The 21,779-nt window shown below is 44.1% G+C and overlaps 1 protein-coding gene across 1 annotated transcript in view; it reads right to left on the reverse strand.

The window, feature by feature from the left end:
• Positions 1-21,779, reverse strand: part of TAF1C (TATA-box binding protein associated factor, RNA polymerase I subunit C) — a 1,469,099-nt gene that overhangs the window by 920,772 nt on the left and 526,548 nt on the right. The gene's annotated exons all lie outside the window — the stretch shown is intronic.

Here is a 21,779-nt window from a genome sequence, read left to right on the forward strand (position 1 = left end):
CAGATTGTAAAGGAGCATCCAAAATCCTTGTCTTAACATGGTCAGATAAATTCTGATCCCTCAGCCAGGCGTGCCTAGAAGAACTGACCCAGTGGCAGCCACCCTAGACGAGGCCTGTACAGCATCAAAACCACATTGCAAAGAATGCTTACCCACCTGTTCAGAAACATGTACTAAATCTTGTAACTCTTTACACTCAATACCTTCCGCCAGAGCATCTACCTTAGACTTCAATTGAGAAAGAAGATAGTTTTGGTATTTCAACATGTGAAACTGGCAATTCAAAGCCCTCATAGCTAGGGTGGAAGAAGTATAAACTTTCTTTCCCCATCTATCCAAAGCCCTGGCCTCTTTATCTGGAGGAACCGGATTTTTGACAACAGAAGCATTAACACCCTTAGGCCCCTGACTAACAGCTTCTGGGTCTGCCCTAGGACTCTTAAAAAGATACTTATGAGCTTCAGGCACCCTGTAATACCTATCCGGTTTAACAGGAGCAGGAGGCAAAGAATCAGGATTAAGAGAAGCCTCTGCAAACACATCTTCCACAACATCCAGAACAGGAGGTATAGCCAAAGGCCTATGCTGGGGTAAAAACAAAAATTCCCTAAGCCTTTTCCTGGAATCAGAGAAGTCCTGACCATCCCACTTAAAATGCTCCCTCATGGAATGAAGAGTCTCTGAAAAAGAAAAATCCTCAGGAGGAGAAGCAGAAGGAGTAGAATCATCCACATCAGAGTCAGAATAAGGAGAATACTCCTGCAAGTCTTCAGCCGAAGACTCTGAAACATCCGAAGCCTGCTCAAAACTCCCTAGCTCAGGTTCCACCCTAGGTCTCTTATCAGGAGGGGGCAAAGAACCTCTAATCAAAGTAATCAAATCTTCTGCCATTCTAAGCATATGCTTCTTGGGCACAGATCCTGAAGAACTAGGGGCGACACCAACTGAAGCTACACCTGGCCTGCCTCTGGGAGAAGCCTTGGAAACAGAAGGAGAGGGCCTAACCACCCTAGGAAGGAGGGAGTACAGTAACCTGAGAAGCCCCTTCAGCCTGACCTGCCTCCTGAGAGGCCACATCCTGCAATAACAAAGTCTCTCCCTGGGACTCCAGAGAAACCTCCGGCGGAACCACCGGCTCCACCGACACCTCTAAAGAACCGTCGATGCAGGACGGCTCTTCTAACCTAGGCTTAGCTGCTTTGTCCTTGCGCTTCTTGAAGAAGCGGGCGTCGGAGCATCCGACGGCATTTTATAATTGCACCGCTTCCCGAAGACTAACCTGGCACAATCTAACCTTCTCTTAATAGTGCACTTATTGAATCTAGCACAAGAGCGACACCCAACAACGTCGTGCTCAGGCCCTAAACAAGGAATACACAAAGTATGATAATCTCTATGCGGTATCTGTTTCCCACAAGAAATACAGTTATTCACTTTTTCTGACATCCGGTAAACCACTGAGGCAAGAAAAAACTAAAATATTCCCCAACGGGGTACTTAGTCAACTTTGACTCTGTCTGAAACTCCGAATTCGAAAAATTTCAGAACGCCGAACGGCACTTGCAACGCTGCTTCTGCATCGGACCATGCGGCAAAAAAGACTGAGGATATGACGTCGGTCATGCGCATTTGTACCCTGACATTCTGATGTCAGTCAAATGCGCCTTGACCGACGTCAGCCTTATACTTTGATATTCGGGCCGACCGAGGACAGCGGACTACCCAAGTGTAAGGACTGCAGCAATGGGAGATGAAGAACATCAAGGTTTTCCATGACAAATACTTGAGGTCGCAAGAAAAGGCTGGTTCGAAAGATGACACTGTCAGAGATTGTCGAACTAATGATAAATCCCATGGTTGAATAGGTTCTCTAAAAGGTGGCTTCATTTGATTCACACCTTTTATGAAGGTCTTGCACAATTTATGAGACATAAGAAAGGAATCTTGGACACCCTCATGAAAATTAGGAATTGCCGCCAAATGAACTCTAATGGTAGAGGCTGACAGACCCGATTGAAACAGGTCGGCCAGATAGTCTAGTATTATCGACACTGGTGCTGAAAAGGGGTCTACTTGTTTATCTTTCAGCCAACAGGTAAATCTTTTCCACTTGCTCAGATAAGTAATTCTAGCGGAAGACTTATGAGAAGCGATGAGAATATCATGTACTGGTAAAGAAAGATCATTCCACCTGGCAATCAAGGGAATTGGAGTAGCCAAGCCATGAGCTACAGGCTGTTCAAGTTGGGATGAATCAGGCTCTGTGGGTGTGAGATCAACTCCGGGGTTGGATGGAGAATCCATGGTCGATCTAGTAGGTGAGGCCAAAGAAAGAGGAACCAAATCTGTCGAGGCCAATATGGTGCTATGAGGATCACCTTGCTCTTCAACTGACGGGCTTTCTTCAGAAACTACAGAATGAGGGGAAAGGGTGGAAATGCGTAAAGAAGACCCAAGGGCCAATCGTGGACTAGAGCATCCCTGGGTGACTGTCCTGGAGGAGGAATCAGGGCGAAGTAGTTGCTGCATTTGTAGTTGGTCGGGGATGCAAAGAGGTCGCAACAAGGACGGCCCCAGCGTTGGAAGATCTCCGCCGCTATCAAGGGATTCAGAGACCACTCGTGAGGTTGAAGAATGCACCTGCTGAGTCTGTCTGCTATCACGTTGGAACTCCCAGGAATGTGCGTTGCTAGAAGAAAACAGTTGGTAACCATTACCATATCCTCATGGCATCTCGACAAAGGGGGTAAGATTTGGTTCCACCTTGTTTGTTGATGTACCAGACCACCACCATGTTTGTCTGATTGAATCGCAATTGTCCAAGATGGCAGCAGGGGATGGAATGCTTGCAACGCCAGAAGCACCACCCGCAGCTCTAGAAAATTTATATGCAGATGGGCCTCCAGTTCGGAACAAGTGCCTTGGACTGTCTGTCCCTGACATAGCCCACCCACCCCATCAGGGAGGTGTCCGTTGTCATTGTGGCCTTGGGTTGCTGGGGGGAGAAGGGGTGAGACCATTGTGAGAGATTGTGTGCCATCCACCAATTTAAATCCCGTTACTTGAATCATGACTGAAAAGGATACCATTGGGTGAGCAGTAGCCATTGTAGAAGCCTCATGTGAAACTTGGCCAGGGGAACAATGGTGATGGAGGCTGCCATGGAACCCAACAGCTGTAGAACCGAGTGAGCAGTGGATTTTTCCTTTGAAAGGATTGGAATTAGTTGTTGCTTTATCCTTAGAAATCTGTGCTCTGGTATAGCAGCTCTGCAGTTTTTTGTGTCCAAGATAACCCCTATGAATTCTGTTGACTGAGATGGGGTGAGATTGGATTTCTGCCAGTTTATGGTTATGCCCAGCCTTTGAGCAGCGAGGAGAGAGTATGCCAGGGCTTTTTACAGTAGATGTCTGGTGGGGGCGGAAATGAGCCAGTCGTCTAGGTATGGAAACACCTGGAATCCTTGAAGTTGCAAGCGAGTAGTGGCAACTGCCATGCACTTTGCGAACACTCTGGGGGCTGTACAGAGTCCGAAGGGCAGTACTCTGTACTGGTAGTGACTGACTCCCACACGGAAGTGCAGAAATCTTCGTGATGGCCTGTCCACCTTTATGTGGTAGCACTCATCTTGAAGATCTACAGAGCACATCCAATCGTCTTTTTCCAAAAGTGGAAGGATAGACTGTATTGTGACCATCCGGAATTTTTGTACTCTCACAAACTTGTTCAATACACTGAGATCCAAAATTGGTCTCCAGTCCCCGGTTTTCTTTGGCACCAAAAATAGTCTTGAGTAGAATCCGGATCCTATCTGGTCTGGAGGGACTATTTGGATGACTCTCTTTCTTAGTAGCTTTTCTATCTCTAGTGCTGCTTCTTCCCTTTGACTGGGTGGAACGTCAGGAAGATTTTTTGAAGGGACGGGACAAAGATCGAAGGGGATATGACAACCTCTGATTATAATACTCTGTACCCAGGAATCGGTGGTGATGGTTAGCTAGGCAGAAGAGTACAAGGAGAAATGTCCCCCAACCACCTCCAGAGGAAAGGAGTTGGGCCGCTCTTCAGGAGCGCTGGTAGGATTAACCAGGGAAAGAATCCCTGGAACCCTGGTTACGCGGACCCCCTCTGCCCTGAAAGAAATGTCTTCCCTGTGAGTTTCCCCCTCTGCCTCTGGGGGAGAACTCGGCCTGTGTGTCATGGAAAGGACCCTGAGATTTCTTGAACCATATCTTCCCACTCTTTTGGTTTCGGGAGAAAGCATGTTGAGGGGAAGAATAACCAACACCTATGGCAGAAAGGGTCTTACCGTCCTGTTCACATCTGGCCAGTGTGCTTTTAACTTTGGGCCCAAACAATGAAGAAGCCTCAATGGGGGCATTAAGAAAAGAAGACTTAAAAGGTTCTGCAAAGTTACACAAGCGCATTCAGACATGTCGTCTCAAGACCGCAGGTGAACCTCCTGCTCTAGCTGCTCCGTCTGATGCGTGAGACATCAGTCGCATAGAGGAGTTAGATATAGATTCAATGGTGGCCAGCTGAGAGGCCACTTTGTCATGGACCTCATCAGACACAGCAGCAGCCAAGGTTTCAGAGAGCTCAGAAACCAGATCCCTTTGAAGCCTGGTAAAATATGCCATATAAGTCAGGGACATGATAGCAAAGGTCACTGAAGCAAAGGTGCACTTCCCTATCCTGTCCAGGGCCCGGGAGTCTTTGTTAGGCGGATGGACAGTCTGGCTTTCTTCTTCTGCCAGATCCTTTTTTTGTTGCAGCCGCCACTATCAAAGTATCCACAGGAAGACCTTTGGATCAATGGGGATCTGAAGCAGGAGGGGACAAGATCTTATCTGGCCTCCAGGGAATAGCTTTGATGGTATCGGGAGCCTTCCAAGCAAGCGACACGATGAGCTGGACAAGTTCATCTGCAGGTGGAGTAACCCAGGAGGTAGGGGGCCGGGCGTGAAAAGCCTGCAGGAACACAGATTCCTCAGAAGTCGGATTAGAGGACTGCCAGTCACCTTTCTGTTTCAGGATTTTGAGGATATCACCAAAGGATACCTCAAAGGGTGACCGAGGGGATCCTTCCCCCTCATTGAAATCTGCGTCTTCGGTTAGGGACTCTTCTGTGGAGTCCATGTGCTTCCTCTTACACAAATTTTCCCGGTGGACCTCCTCAGTGGGAGAAGCTGGAGAAGACAGCGGAAAAGGGGATGCCTGAGGGAATATGTCCTGCAGCCCTTGCACCCGGTGTCCACTAGATGCGACTTGTGAAACCAGTGTACCAGAGGAGGGCAGAGGTATAGACAGTCCGGTATCGCCAGCAGCAGCGAAAGCCTTCTCCATCAGTTGGAAGGCTGGTCCACAGCTGGCAACCTGGGTCGTAGCAAAACTTTCCTATCACAAAGCCAACTGAGATCCATAAAGGGAACCGCTGAAGGGGAAGACTGCGCTACATCCATGGACTTCAAAGGCAATGAAGGAGGGGAATAAGAAGGGGTCTTTGGAGATGGGTGATCACCTCCCAAGGAAGGATAGTTCCTAAGGGGTGGGATACCTCTGGCCAAGAGTATCTGGTCCACAAGATGCAACACATCATGTTCGGAAAGGCTTCTAGTGGACCTCACGGAGACTGAGGGAGAAACAGGCCTGTCCACAGAAGAGGCAGACTCGGTGCCCATCTCATCTGACCGCACCGTGGACAACGGTGCAGAGAGAGACTGTACTACTGTTGTCTGCACTGAAGTCATCATCGGTGCCGAGGTCATTGTTTGCATCGATACAGGGATCGGTGCCGAAGTGGTTGTTGACAAAATTGGAGTCGACAATAAAGGCTTCGGTTCCAAGAAAGATCTCGGAGCCGACGCAGTCTGAATGGTCGGTGCCGATACAGTGGTAATGGTCTGAACTAAGGAGCCCCTCGGTGCTGATATATAGAAGGCTGCAGGAGAAGACTGAGCCGAAATCACTAATGGAGCCGAAGGCCTCTGTGCTGAAGGTCTAGGCACTGAAAGCACTGGGACTGACTGAGAAAGCTCCGGAGCTGAAACTTTAGCCTTTTTAGGTTTTGGTTGGTGGGAGTCCGCAACCGAGGATGAAGGCAAAGATTTAGCCTTATTAGGAACATCCATTTTCTTATAGGCTCTAGGAGGGGTTGAGACCTCTAACCCAGAAATAGCCTTTGGAAAGGGAGATTTTAGAAGTCCCTTCAGTATCAGCTTGTTTTTCCTTTCCAACAAGGTTGTATTAGAAAAGTTCTCACAAATAGTACAGAGTGGATCAACAGACAAATGGAAAGCTTCCAAACAATAAACACACAAAGAGTGTGCATCAGAAGTAGGCAGTTTGTGTCCACAATCAGAACACCGTTTAAACCCCAGACTACCTTTCTTATCTGCCATAACAGGAAATTAGTTAATAGAAAAGGTACCAACAATGGTACAAGAGAGTACCCGAAGGTGTGAGAGAAAAAGGGAAAGGATTACCAACGATGGTAAAGAGAGAATACCTCACGGTAAAAGTAGTAAAGAAAAAAGCAGAAAAACCTGAAGAAATTATGATCGCTAGATCCGATAGGGTAAGAGACAATAAAATATGAACTTTTCTGACAGAAATGTAATCTGTAAAGCTATTAAACAACAACTAACTATACTTAGCTCAAGAGAAGTAGCTTGACACGACCGAATGGCAACGCGGCAAATGAAATCTGAGGTAACAGGGAGAGGGGGATTGTGAGTAAGCGTTTAGCTCGAGAGTTTGAAGCTGACGCGAGCTTAGAAAATGGCCAGCTCTGTTCCGAGCTTGGAACAGATACCCATGCGTAAGGAATTAATGAGGATTAACAATATCCTATCATTTTATTTTAGCAACTTCATAAGATTATACAAGCAATGTTTAAAATGTGTCCCTGGTTTTGGGCCTTTGTCCACCCCCCCCCCACATAAATATTGGCGGTTTCCAAATTTCTTGTGCTGTAAAGTTAAGAGATATAGTTGAGTGTCAAGTGCATTTTACAAGGAGCTGAGAGCATCATGGGAAGAGAAGTTTAGTGCTGCTTATGCCAAGTCTGTTTGAAAAGTGCAACTGTTTAGCAAATGATATCACTATTGTGCTAAATTATTTAAATAATTTTTAGTAGCACAACAGGTAATATACTTACTTTTGAAGCAGAAGGCTGTGGGTTCTACTCTCACAATATGTAGATGGATTGCTGATACTGTACTTTGCTGTAATTTAAAGGGGGTGGATGTTGCAGCCCTGAGAATGTCCTCCTTTGGAGGAAATACCTAGTAACTATGAACCTGTCATCGTTTTGCCATCCATTCCCTATTGCAATATTATCAGCTTATCATTTTTTAAATGTAACAGGCAATTTATTCTTCAAGGGCAACAGGCACTTTATTTGTAGATGAAACAATGAAATATAAAGTTGTTTGCTAGCAGTAACCGCTTCATTAGTTACAGATCTCTTCAATGTGGAATTATTTAGATGACTTTTACACATGCAGAGATTGTGCATATTTACTGATAGTGGTGGACTGTATTGACAGTAGTTTGAGTAGACTTTTATGGTGGAAATGTTCTGAATAGGGCAATTTTGTCCTTATTGGCTCACACATTTTGTTCCATTGCTTACTGGAAAAATGTTCAAAACAATAAATTTAAAACATGCTCTAACAAGTGTGCTGTATTATACAAGGAATATAACAATACAATCAGGAAGGTGAATCAATGAACACATGTATGTTTGCATGGTCCTAAATATGTGTGCAAGGTGCCTATAATTTGAAAACTGCCCAAAGGTAAACTTTATCTGCCTCTGGCCAGATGCATTTTCTTTGAATGTGGGTTTCAATGTTGTTTCAAAGAATGCAAGTTTCAATGGCAAAGAAGTTTTAATGCTAAATCAGTTTTCAATGTGAAACTGTATTGCTTTGTTTAGCAGATGTCTGTGTTTGTGCTATAAAATTTTAAAATAAAAGTTTTAAATTAAATCCAAACAATTGTTGTAGAAGTAAAGCATAAAACAGTATGCACATTACAGTGCTTATGGCAAATGGGAAGAAATGGACAGGTAATGGGACACTAGACTGGATGCAGGGGAGAAGGCTGTGTATGGGGGGGCCCATTTGACCATGATTTTGAGTAGGGGAGGGGTAGCAAATTCAAAGACAGCCCTGGAAGCACAAACACTAGCTCCGCCACTGCTTGTCACCATACATAAACTCTATAAATCCTCTGGTCAAAGCATCTACTCATGCTCAGTTGATTAAAAAAGTGGAATTCGAGCCTTCTGCAAATTTGATCTACCTCTAACCTTTTCAACTTCAAACACCTACTAAAAGACCACCTAAATAACACTCTGCTATGCTCCTGCACTTCCCCAGGCTGAACTAGTCTATCCCTTAGATAAAGGAGGAATAAAATTTAGCCTAGGCTATTTTATTTAGTCATCTCTATTCTAAAGTTTTACTACTTGTGTATAATGTCATCTCTATGAAATTAAACTATGAATTCCTTAACTATGGAGAATGTTCTTTTTAGCAGTTTGCCATTTGCAGTGGACATAAAAAGTGTGCACACTCCTGTTAAAATGCCAGGTTTTTGTGATATAAAAAGTAAGACCACAATAAATCATTTCAAAACTTTTGCCACCTTTACTGTGACCTATAACCTATACAATTTAATTGAAAAACAAACAAATTTGTTAGGGGAAAAATATAAATAATAAAAAAGCACAATAAGCTGATTGCATAAGTGTGCACGCCCTTAAACTAATACTTTGATGAAGCACCTTTTGATTTAATTTCAGCAATTAGTCGAGTCTATCAGCAACGCACATCCTGACTTGGCAATATTTGCCCACTCTTCCTTGCAAAAGCTCTCCAAATCTGTCAGATTGCGAGGGCATCTCTTGTGCACAGCCCTCTTCAGGTCACCCCACAGATTTTCTATTGGATTTAGGTCTGGGCTCTGTCTAAGCCATTCCAAAATGAGAAGTTATGTACCTACCATAACGTTCCATGTTAGTTGTCTTGTTTTTTCTTCTTCTTCCTTCTTCTTTCTTTGATGGCCGATCCTCCGATCCTGGCTCCATCTACTACTAAGCTCGAGTCACTTTTTACCAGCTCGAGGCAGCCCCATATCCCATGATGCAGGCGGTAAGTACCCAGATCTCATTTGATGACAAAGGGCAATAGAAGGACCAGCTCTGTACGGTCTTCAGAAGTGTAATTCCTTGTAGAGAAAGGTCTGTCCAGGCCTGGGAACATGGAACGTTATGGGTTGTCAATCTCGCTTCATTCGCTTGATGGGACCGCCGGCCCTAGCACCTCTATCCTGGGTGGCTCAATGGAACAGACTCTTGATAGAGCCAAAACTGGCTCTGTCCCTGGAGGCCAAATCCAATTTGTAATGGGAAATAAATGTATGAGAAATAGTGTCTAAAGGAAGTCTAGCTTGAAAGGCTGTAGAAGTAGCTAAGCTTCTGGTTGAATGTGCTTTGATAAATTTCAGAGATGACAGAAGAAAGCCATCTAGATAAGGTCACTTTGAGACAGGAAGGCCTTTCTTGTTATCAGCATAGGAAACAAAGAGTTGATCGGATTTCCTGAATTGTTTTGTTCTGTCCAAGTAATATCTGAGTTGGCGGCGGACATCAAGATAATGTCATTTTGTTCTGATCTGTTTGAATAGTTTGGAAAAATACAGGAGATCAATGGCTTGATTCAAATTAGTCTTTGAGGTGACCTTAGGCAAAAGGTCGGATTAGTTCTCAATGATACTCTGTCTTTGTGGAAGACCAAATAGGGGCGAACAGATAGAGCATGAAGTTCAGACACCCTCTAGCCATGATGTATAGCAACCAGGAATAAAGTTTTCCATGAAAGAAATTTCAGGAACAAGAAACAGCTGGCTCAAGGAGGAAAGAATCAAGGATGTCAGCACTAAATTTAGGTCCCATTGAGGAGGAGGATGACTGACTGGGCTCAGGAGGAAAAAAATTTTTTTCAAGCTCTACAAAGCCTGTAGTGGGATATGTTGTGATCTCGCGAACCCGACATGAAAGTTCGAGATAGCAGCCAACTGAACTCTAACTGTGGAAGAAGAGGAAGAGAAAAAAAAAAATCTCAGCTAAGAAAAACTGCTTGAACTGGAGCAGGAAGGGATCAGGATTATTCTTGGCTTTAGCCCAATAAAAAACGTTTCCATTTTGCTCGTATAAATCCTCCTGGTAGAGGATTTTGATGTCTCTAACAGGGTTAGAGATCATAGGAAGCCTGGCTAAGGAAGGAAGTGGAGCAACCATGCTGTGAGGTTGAGAGAAGGACCGGATTGGTGAATCAGAAGATCTGGCACTGGGTCCAGATGCCACGGCTGCACCAAAAGGTGACGATGGAGGAACGGAAACCAAATTTGTCGAGGCCAATAAGGAGCAATGAGAATCAATTTGGCTCTCAAAACGGTTGCTTTCTGGATAACTTGAGGGATCAGAGGAAATGGACGAACGGCATAAAAAGTCCCTCCAATCCTGGGTCACTCTGGGGATGGCCTGGCAGTTGGAAGAGAGAGAAGAAGTCTGGGCATTTGCTGTTTTGGGGAGTAGCAAAAGATCGCAACATGGGCGACCCCATTCCAGAAAAATCTCTTCCACTATAGATTGTTTGAGAGACCACTCGTGAGGCATGAGAATAGCTCTGCTCAATCTGTCCGCTAAAATGTTGGTTTTCCCAGGGATGTGCTACCAGAAACCGATGAGAGGAGATCGCCCATTGCCAAAGTCTGGACTTGGTTCCGCCTGTTTGTTGATATACCAAACTACAGACATGTTGTCTGTGGTTAAAAGCACTGCTCTCATCTCTAGGACATTTTGCCACATCCCATGAACCATCCTGCCCTGATAATGCCCCCACCTGATCAGGTGACAGTGGCTACCAGGGATGGGGGTGTCTGCCTTGGTGAATCTGGGGAGAAGTGATCCAAAAGATGATTTTTGCTTGCAAAAAATGTGTCACCAGTATTTGCAGACGTGTTGGTTGGTAACCACCACTGAGTGATGAACACATCCAGAAGAGAAGCATATAGAAGGAGCAGGGGGAAGAAGGGTGGGCCGCAGCGCCATGAGGCCTAACACCTTTAGAACCATTCTGGCCTGTACCTTCTTGTTGGCTAGAATGATCCTGACGTCTTGAATGTCTGAGATTCTTTGATCTGTAAGGGTAGCTGACATCCGAACAGTGTTTAAGTTTAAAGTAATAGACTGGCAGGGCAATAAGGATGATTTTTCGAGTTGATCGAGATGCCCAATTGAGAACAAAGATTTATTGTGTAATCCCTGGCTTGAAGAAGCTGATGCCTGGTGGTGGCTGAAAGGAGCCAGTCGTCCAGGTGAGCCGTGACCACTGCCATACATTTGGTGAACACTCTGGGGCTGTAGTGAGACCAAAGGGCAGGGCTCTGAACTGAAATGACTGAGAAATCTCCTGGAAGCGTCTGTGAATTTTATGTGATAGTACACATCCTGAAGATCTATTGAGCACATCCAGTTGTCCTTCTGTAAGAAGGGCAGAATGAATCTTGTCTTCCTCACAGACTTGTTGAGTCTGCTGAGATCGCCTTTTGGGGACCAAAAAGAACCTTGAGTAGATTCCGGCTCTGAATGATCTGTTGTAACTGGCTGAATGGCACTTTTTGCAGTAGTTTTAAGACTAAACTCTGCAATTTTCTTAGGCCGGTGGTACATCTGGAAGGAATTTGAGTGATAGAAAGGACTTTCATATGATCGACTGTACCCATCTGTCTTGAGTGGGGAACGCCAGGCTTCTGGGTACAGCGATAGTCTTCCCGACTGCCTCCAAGGATGGACAGCCGGGCAACATCTCAGGGATGCTGAAAGGGCTTGTCAGAGGCTCTTGCTGGTTTTGTGGACCCCCTCTGCCTCTAGGCGAGCGCTGTTATTGTTATCCCCTCTACCTCTAGGGGTAAACTGACCACGTGAATCTGGCGTGACTCCTTGGGATTATTTTGCCACCCTTCTGCCCTTTGGGGTAAGGTCTAGAAGGGTGGAAAAATGACCCCTGACAGAAAGAGTCTTGCGTCCCCTGCTCACACCTGGTCAACGTTTCCTTCACTTGAGGGCCAAACAAAGCTGACCCATCAAAGGGAGAGTTTGTGAAGGACAAAGGGATCTGCAATTACAGAGCCGCATCCAGGCTTGGCGCCTAAGAGCCACACCTGTACTCGCTCCATCTGCAGCATATGATATCAGTCGCATGGAGGAGTTAGCAATAGAATTAAGGGTTCCTAGCTGAGCAATTTTTTCTTGAGCCCCTGCAGCTGTAGGATCCTGTACTACTTCACCTAGCTCCTTAAGGATATCCCTCTGGAGTCTGGTGAAGTGACTGGAAGATTCAGCAAGCAGCGCAGCGCAAAGGTCGCTGAAGAGAACATCCGCTACCATACCTATCCATGGTCCTAGAATCCTTATTAGGAGGATGGAGAAGGATCTGCAAGTTCCTTCTTAGTGGCAGCCGCCACCACCATGGCATCAGCAGGGACACCTGCGGGAGGAATTGCTTGTCCGACGGGCAGTAATAAATTTAGAAGGCTAGGGACTGACTCTACAGAGTCAGGAGCAGCCCACGAGCAATAACCTGCATAAGGGTCGAAGTAGGAGACACCCAGGAGGTGGAGGGCCGAGATCCAAACGCCTCAGGTATACCGACTCATCCTCAGAGGGATTATTGGTGGGCCAGTTTCCTCTGTCTAAGGAGTTCTAGGATGTCTGAAAGGAGACATCCTCAGAGGGGATCTTGGGGATCCCTCTGACTCATCTAAGTCAGTATCTGAAGTGATAGACCCTCTTACAGGTCAGGATCTCCTGACTGATCAGGAGAATCCTCGGAAGAGGGGTTCTTCCCAGTGGGGAAACCTGAGGCGGAGGATCTCTGGGGCCGGGAGCAAGAGAAGTGGCAGAGATATCGACAGGCACCATAGAGGGAGGGGCTAAGGGAACAGACTGCTGGCTGAGTCCAGTGGCCAGCACACTCTTCATCTCCTCGGCTCCCTCCCAGGGAGGTCCGAGAGAACCCATTCAAGAACCAGGAACCCAGGACCCACCGAAGGGAAGGCTCGAGGCAGATGTCGGAGCCGAGCTCACCAGGCCGAGGCTCCAAGGGGAAGAGCGGGGTCGGTCGATGCCACTCACCCCTCGGAGGAGACCAGGAAGCCCGACCACCGAATCCCTCTAAGGAAGGTCTCAAGAGGAGATAAGAGTAGAGGCTGAAGGAGCAGAAGGGGGTATCTGTCCCTCAGCCGTAGCATAAACCATTCAAGACTCCAACTCCAAACTCTGGGGTAGAGTCGAAGGAGGAACTGCAATGGGTGTGGACTAATAGTCGCCTGTTGAGACGGACTATGTAGCATCTGGGCCAGTGCCTGTGATTTTAATAATCTACTGACCACTCTCTAAATCATGGTCAGAAAGCCTGGATGACCTGGATGATCGGCGAGAGGAGAGGAGAAGCCTCGGCTCCAAGGAAGGGACCTAGACCTCTTCCTCGAAGGAACCATCGGAGCCTTTAAAACCATGGAATCTGTCGGAGCCGACAACTTTTCGCACCGACAGAAGTTTTGATGCATCGATACAGACATAAAAGTAAGGGTGTCGGAGCCTGAGCCACATGGTGGTCGGAACCGATCGAGCCGCCGCCCCGGTGGTCGATCCAGAATCGGCACTGATAGCCATCGGTGCCAAGGTTTGTGCAACCAGAATTGGCTCCAGCCGATCTCGACTCTGAAAGAGTCGGAGCCGAGGCCGCAGGCTTGGACACAGAAGCCTGGGCCTTGGAAGACTTAGAAGTCTTAGATGGAGCCGACTTAGCCGGAGAGCCTCCGCTTAAGTAGGCCCCTCAAAATCAGCTTATTTCTCCTTTCCTGCAGGACTCTCTGGCTAAAGAATGACAAATCGCACAGGAGTCCTGCAGGTGGAGAGGTCCCAGGCAGTATAAGCAAGAAGTGTGACCGCCTGTCAGAGACATCTTCTGACAGCAAGACCCTTTCCTTAGACATGGTGTAAAAAACACACACACAACACCTGTCCAAGAAATATAACAATCCCAAAAAAAAAGAAACTATTCTCTCACAAACACACACACACACACACCCTAACAAGGGGGGGGATGGGATGGGAGAAGGCCTGACTAAAAACTTTAAAGGAGAGAGGGAATTTTAGTCAGAAAGGGACCAAAACTAGTCTAAAACTATTAAAATTAAGTTTAAAATTAACTTTAAACTGAAAGAGGGGCAAAGAAGTGTATAAATCACTTACCAGGAGCTGGTAAAAGGAGGACCTCATCAGCTCGAGATCTGGGTTGCATCATGGGATATGGGGCTGCCTCGAGCTGGTAAAAGTGACTCTCGAGCTTAGTCGGAGCCGAGGATCAGCTCCGAACCCATCAAGCAAGAATGAAGGCGAGATTGACAACTTAACATCTTTAATTTACTTCTGGTGAAGCCATTCTTTTGTTGATTTGTATGTATGTTTGGGGTCAATGTTGTGTTGAAAGGTGAAATTCCTCTTCATCTTTCTAGCAGACGCTTGAAGGTTTTGGGCCAGAAGTGACTGGTATTTGGAAATGTTCATAATTCCCTCCACCTTGACTAATTTGCCAGTTCCAGCTGAAGAAAAGCAACCCCAAAGTATGATACGACCACCCCCATGCTTCACCGTGGGGATGATGTTCTTTTGGTGATGCGAAGTGTTTTTTTGCGCCAAACATACCTTTTGGTATTGTGGCCAAAAAGTTCAACCTTGGCCTCATCAGACCACAACACATTTTCTCACACACTTTTGGGAGACTTGATTTATTGTTTTGCAAAGTTTAGCCAGGTCTGAATGTTTTTCTGTGTAAGAAAAGGCTTCCGTCTTGCAACCCTACCCCATAGGCCAGATATATGGAGAATATGGGAGATTGTTGTCACATGTAGTACACAACCAGTACTTGGCAGAAATTCCCGCAGCTCCTTCAGTGTTGCTGCAGGTCTCCTGGCAGCCTCTCTGACCAGTTTTTGTCTTGTCTTTTCATCAATTTTGAAGGGACGTCCAGTTCTTTGCAACGTCACTGTTGTCCCATATTTTCTCCAATTTTTGAAGACTGTCTTCACTTTGTTCCATGGTATATCCAATGCTGTGGAAAATTTTTTGTACCCTTCTCTTGAAAGATGCAAAGAACTGGATGTCCCACCAAAATTGATGAAAAGACAAGACGAAAACTGGTCAGGGAGGCTGCCAAGAGACCTACAGAAACACTGAAGGAGCTGCAGATATTTCTGGCAAGTACTGGTTGTGTACTACATGTGACAATCTCCTGTATTCTCCATATGTCTGGACTATGGGGTAGTGTTTTTGGTCTTCGTGAGAACACTAAGGACATGATTTTTAGTTTCTTAACATATTCATTGAATTACTTGTGACAAAGGCACATTTACATTAATATAAAAGTAATCACACTGCATTAACAAGTTAAAATTAGCAAACATCATGCTTCACATGTATTGCTATATATTATATAACCTAAGCAACATTACATTAATTATTCAATTCCTGCCCCCCTTTTTAAAAAAGAAACATCTTAATTAAACCATCACTTACAACATAAGCAATCATACAGATATATAAATGAAAATAAACCACACTGACACAATCCTAGTTGCAAGCATTTTACATCACAAACCATACTGACACACTCCCAGTTTCAAACATTATACATCACTTATAATCCACCAAATAATTTTCAGTCAAACATTACCTAGCTCATAAGTCCTGCCTTCTTTTAAACCTCATTCCTCACCTGTATATAATGTTCCCACATATCCCATTTTTTCCTATGTAGTTTGTTCCTACCTTTTTCTAAATATTTCAATTCCAGCTGTTTTACCTGTTACTATATTCACTACTTCTAATATAATTGGTTTCGATTTTGATTACCATTTCCTAGTAATTGCTTTTTTGGCAGTCACTATAATTAGAAACAGCAAGGCCTTACCATGTCTAGGCAATTCCGATTCTGTATCATATCTCAGAAAAATCATCTCCCTCATCACACCAATTGGCCAACCCAGCATCTCTTGACAGTGCATCCCGCAGGGAATCCTTAAAGTCCACCAACTCACTGTACTCCCAGAAAATATGTTCCTAATTACCTCGTTCATCACCGTCACGGCTCCATTTGCTATTTACTCAAGGAAAATTGCTCTGAAGTCTACATGGAGTATAAAAATATCTAGTAAACACTTCCAAGCAAAATTCCTGAATCCTCTAGATTTTGTTGCATCTTTTCCTCTCTAGTTATTTCCCCCAATACCTTGGTTCCTTTGCCAGTTTTCTCCAATAAATGCTTGCCCCTCTTGCTTATTGTCTTTATCCCTAATTTCAGCCATCTCTATCAGCAGAATCTCCGTTCTCCATTCCCATGTTGGCTTACTTCTTAAAATACTTTCTGGTACTTTATGGATATAATATTCTGTATGATTATTGTTATCCTCCTTAAGGCCTACATCAAAAATCAAAGTCTCTCCTTGTTTCTTGAGCCCCCCCCCATTTCAACATCATCCCTTTCCATATTGAATTATAGTTTTCTGCTTGTGCTATGTATAGGAGCCTTAACTGTATAGCTGTGAAATAGCCCTTCAAATTGGGTAATCCTAATCCACCCTGTTCTAATGGAAGAATCAGCTTATTCCACTTGACTCCTGCCATCTTCCCCTCCCAGATAAAAGTTGCTCAGCTCTTTATCAACTTCTCTGGTTGATAAAAATATGCCTGACCTATGTATAAAACTAAATGGACTAAAAACATTTTAACTGCTTGTATTTTACTATTCATATCCATATAACAAAGCCTCCATTTTCTCAGTTTTTGTATTATCTTTTCTTTAGTCTCTTCCCAAATATCCTTAGCTGCCACATCAGAATCACATTTAATCCATACTCCTAAATACTTCATTTTATCATGTCCCCATAAATAAGGATATTGCTAAACCAATTTGTATGTGGGTACATAATTTACCGCTACTGCCTTCATTTTAGCTTCATTAATTTTGTATCCCAAAAAGATGTGAAACGGTCTCAAAATGTTTCATAACACAGTAATGTCTCCTTCTGGTTTTGTCCGGTATTTTCTTGCCTACCATATCAATTATATTCTTGAATTTCTGAGTCCCTTATTTTCTTTGTCAATGGTTCTAAATATAATGCAAATAAAGGGGAAAGAAGACACCCCTGCCTGGTTCCTCTGCTGAAGTAGAAGTTATCAGACAGAACCCCACTTTAATTTTCTCCTCCGATCCGATCCCTCACATATATCCTCCTAATCAATCTTATATTTTTTCAGAAAATGCAAATCCTTCCATTGCCCTGCTCATAAAGTCCCAACTTACTCTGTCGAATGCTCTCTCTGCATCAAGACCACCAACAACAATTTTCTTACATTCTTCTTCCCTCTGGATCATCAGTGTTCTGTTAATGTTTGCCTCCCCTCCACAAAAACATATTGATCCATATCTATCAATTTTGGCATTACTTTTGTCATTCTTTTAGCCATTGTAGACATGAACACTTTATAATCATTGTTTAGTATTGAAATGGGTCTGTATGAAGCTGGGTCCAATAGATATTTACCCTCTTTAGGTATTACAGCTACCACTTTTTCTTCCAGTATGTTAGTACTTCTCATCCTCTTAAAATACTGTTAAGCAAAGGGTCTACCTCAGAAGACTGAAAATTCAAAATACTGAATAATGAGCACTGTCCAAGGACAAGAATACAGCTTCTATGGGACCTGACAATACCCCTGGCTGTGTTCTACATGAACTACAGAGTGAACTGGCACCTCACTTGTGTGCCCTGTTCAATCACAGCCTCACTTCAGGCTTTGTCCCTACTGAATGGTGCATTGCTACAATCATCCCTCTCCACAAAGGAGTAGTAACTACAGACCCTGGGAACTATCGCCCCATTAGCCTGACAAGTCTGATGCGCAAAGCTATGGAACACATCATTATGGACCTAATAAATAAGGATAGAGGTAATCTCCAAACTCTGGCTCCTACACAGTTTGGTTTTGTGAAAAGTAGTTCATGCCTGCTCAACTTGGTCGACTTCTTTGAGTCAGTCACCAGAGATGTGGATGAAGGCAAGGTGGTTCATACAGCCTACCTTGATCTGGGGCCAAGGCCTTTGATACCATTCCCCACTTAGGAATCATAGAAAAACTCACTAAGCTAGGCATAAACCCCTGTATCACTAGGTGGGTTGCAAACTGACTCACAGATAGAACCCACAGTGTGAAAGTAGCTGACCCAAGTCAGACTGCCGACTAGTCACGAGTGGAGTCGCACAGGGTTTGGTCTTGGGTCCTCTTTTGTTTGGTATCTACTTCTCTGAAGATCAGGCCAACACGAAGGGACTTTGGCTGACAGAGTTCACAGACGATTACAAGTTGGGAGCCATTATTAACTCCCCAAGTGATGTTGACATCCTACAGAACGGCCTCACTGAGACCAACGACTGGCGTCAGAACCATGGCCTTAAGCGCCATGCCAAAAAATGTGACGTCATCCCCTTTGGGAAAAAACGGGTTCCCATGAATTACCACATCAATGGTAGTCCACTGAACACAGAAGGCGTTATAAGAGTTCTGGGAACACAGGTTGACAGCAACCTCTCTTTTGATCACTACATTGCCACTGTGGTAAGAAGGTCCTTCTATGTGGCACATGTCATTACTAAGGGTTTTGCATCCAGGAAGAAAGAGGTCATTGTCTCCCTCTACTCTTCCCTCATTAGGCCAATCATCGAGTACAATGTCCCATTTGGCATGTACCTCACTAGACACCTGCAACAACTGGAGAGGCTGCAAAAGTACCTCACAAAGAGGCTTAAACATTTGTCCTATATGGACAGACTCAAAAAACTACAACTATTCTCTATCTCATATCGCCTACTTAGAGGTGATCTCTGCTTGACTTACAAAGCCATGTCTGACCCAGCTCTGCTAGAAATGCTACATCTAAAGAAATCACAATCCCTCCCACCACACGCTCCAGAGACCTCAACCTTATTACCACAATCAACAGAACGTACTGGAGGGACAGGTTCATAACCCAGAGACTGCCCATGCTATGGAACAGACTTCCCATACATGTCAAGCACAGCATCTCGCTGACCCTCTTCAAGAGAAATCTCAATGAGTGGATGGGAAATAGAAAATTCACCCCAGGGATAACTCCAGTGGCTCTCAACTCGATAGAGGCACTGGGAACTAAGGTCGGTGGCACAATGCCAGGGTAATCCTATGGCTAGGCTTGTAAAGGCCCCAGGGCCATTAGCCTAGTACACACCTATGAACCTATGAAATTTGACCCTTGTCTACTGTTGTGCGATCTTGGAGTTGGTATATATAGTAAGCAGAGGGTGTGGAGGGCACAGTCCCCAACATAAGAGGTGCAGTGAGGCTTGCCCCCTTCATTAAAAATGTGTTCAGTACTTGGAATTTTCAGGCTTTTGAGATTCAGTCTGTTGGTTTGTCAGTCTTCTGAAGTAGACCCTAAGCAAAACCTTCCAGATCTTTCCTGTAGATTGGTTATACATCACAATTTTTATCTCATCTCCTCCTATCCTTAACCATTAGTAATAGAGTTTCATCTAGCTCTAACCTTGGCATATTTAATTCTTCTATAAACATTTCCTTTTGTATCTTTTCTTGATTTCCATATTTCTCTGCTTTACACAGACTTTCACAGGATTTCCACATATTTCTAATACCTCTACATGATCTCGTTACCTTCCTTGTTATAGGCTCCCTAAGCTTGGTGATAGCCATTTCTACTTTCTGTTGCACGAGTCACAGTGCTAAAGGTTTTTGTGCACTAGTGTTATCAAAATACAGTTGCTTAACAGCAATATTTCTAAACTCGTGCATATTATAGAGGTAATCCCTTATTTCCTCCTTAGGTTTAAGCATTCTGCAATTGATCCTCTTCTTGTTCTGTGAGATTTCCCTCTATTCTGCAATATTTTAACATTTTTTTCAGTCCCTCTAAATAATTCTTGTTACTTCTTAACCATAGCTCCCTTTCATTTTCACCTTATTTATAAACTCCACTTTAATTTTATCCCACTTCCTAACTACATTTTTAAAAGAAATTTCTATAATTGCTCCCAAATAATCTCCAGTACCCATTCCTTAAATTCCTCTCTTTTTAACAGATAGGTGGGAAAGCGCTAGTGCCTCATTTTTATTTCATTACCCTGAATTTTTTTAGTTATTATTGGCGCATGATCTGAAATAGTTATTGGGTGCATATCTTGCTTCTGTCACATTTCACAAATATAATTATTGCATTGTAAACCCATAGTACGTTACTGGTTTTATTCCTGTTCATCTCCATCTAACAAATCCTGTCTCTACTTCATTTCCAATGTAGTCAACTCTCATGCTCCCTTCCTTCTCTCCATTTTCTACTGAAACATTGGATAAGGTTTCACAGGTACAGTCTCACTGTGGTCTTTATTTTCAGAAGAACAATAAGCAGAATCGCCTTCTGTTTCACAGCTTACTTTTTGGTGGACAAACTTTTGTCTTTCCTCGTTAGAATGCACTTCATCAAAAAGTGATTTTGTCCCCCCAGGGAAGAATACCTTGAAGACAGCTGGGTACAGCAGTTTGAATCTCACACCTGCATCTCGACATTCCCTGAATAGTGGAATAAATTTGCTCTTCTTCTGCCTGGCTTACAATGAGTAATCATTCTCCACAAACACTGTGCTCTCCCACTTTTAGTACTTTGTCCTTCTGCCACAGTTTTGTTAGAATCAACTCCTTCTGCTGATAGGCTTGCATCTTTACTATTAAAGATCTAGGCTGCTTTCTCATAGACAGGTTTGGAGCATACAAACTATGTGCCCTTTCAACTAACAAGACTTGCTGTGGAATACTAGTCCAGTTGCTTATTTGTGTTTTCATAAAATTAATTCAGTCCGTTCCTTCCAGTTTCTCTGGTACAGCTGAAAATCTCAAGTTTTCCCTACATGCTCTCTCCTCTAATTGTATTATTTTTTGAGCAGCCTCATGTTCAGACAGCCTTTTCTTCATTTCAACCTCTCAGTTTTGCAGCTTTATCACCTCATCTGAATACCTGTTTAAAGCTTCTTCCATTTTTTCCAAACTTCTGTTGTTTGTGTCGATATACTCCACCAGTGTTTCCGTTTACTTTAACCTGGTCTGTGTGCAGTTGTCCTATATATTCCTGTAGGTTAATGAAATTCACATCTGGAGATTGCAATGCTTTTTACTAAACAGCTGCAGAACTTTCTTTAGTCAGTGTTTCTTCCTCTGTAGAGGATTTTTTCTGGGTCTTCTGTATTTCTTTTTTCCTGGCATCCGGGCAGTACACTTACTAGCCAGTTACTGAAATTTACCCATACACACAAGTCTACTGGCCTTTTGAGTTCCAGTTTTCACACTAGGAGAGCCGCTGTTATTCAATGTGCAGCCATCTTGGAAGTCCACACAGAACTTGATCTTAAGTGATTATAGGGGGTGGTGAGGATATGTCAATATGCTAGGCAAACATTATGGGGGTGCTACAACAGCAGTGAAGGCTGAACTGAATATCTGTTAATACATTTCCAGTGACATCAAGGGTTAAGTATATAGGTTCATAGGTAGGTACTAGGCTATCTGCCAGAGGGCATTTATAAGCCTAGCCAGTGTGTGT

The sequence above is a fragment of the Protopterus annectens genome, chromosome 1.part1, assembly GCF_019279795.1.
Source record: "Protopterus annectens isolate FY-2018-M chromosome 1.part1, PAN1.0, whole genome shotgun sequence".
Classification (NCBI taxonomy): domain Eukaryota; kingdom Metazoa; phylum Chordata; order Ceratodontiformes; family Protopteridae; genus Protopterus; species Protopterus annectens.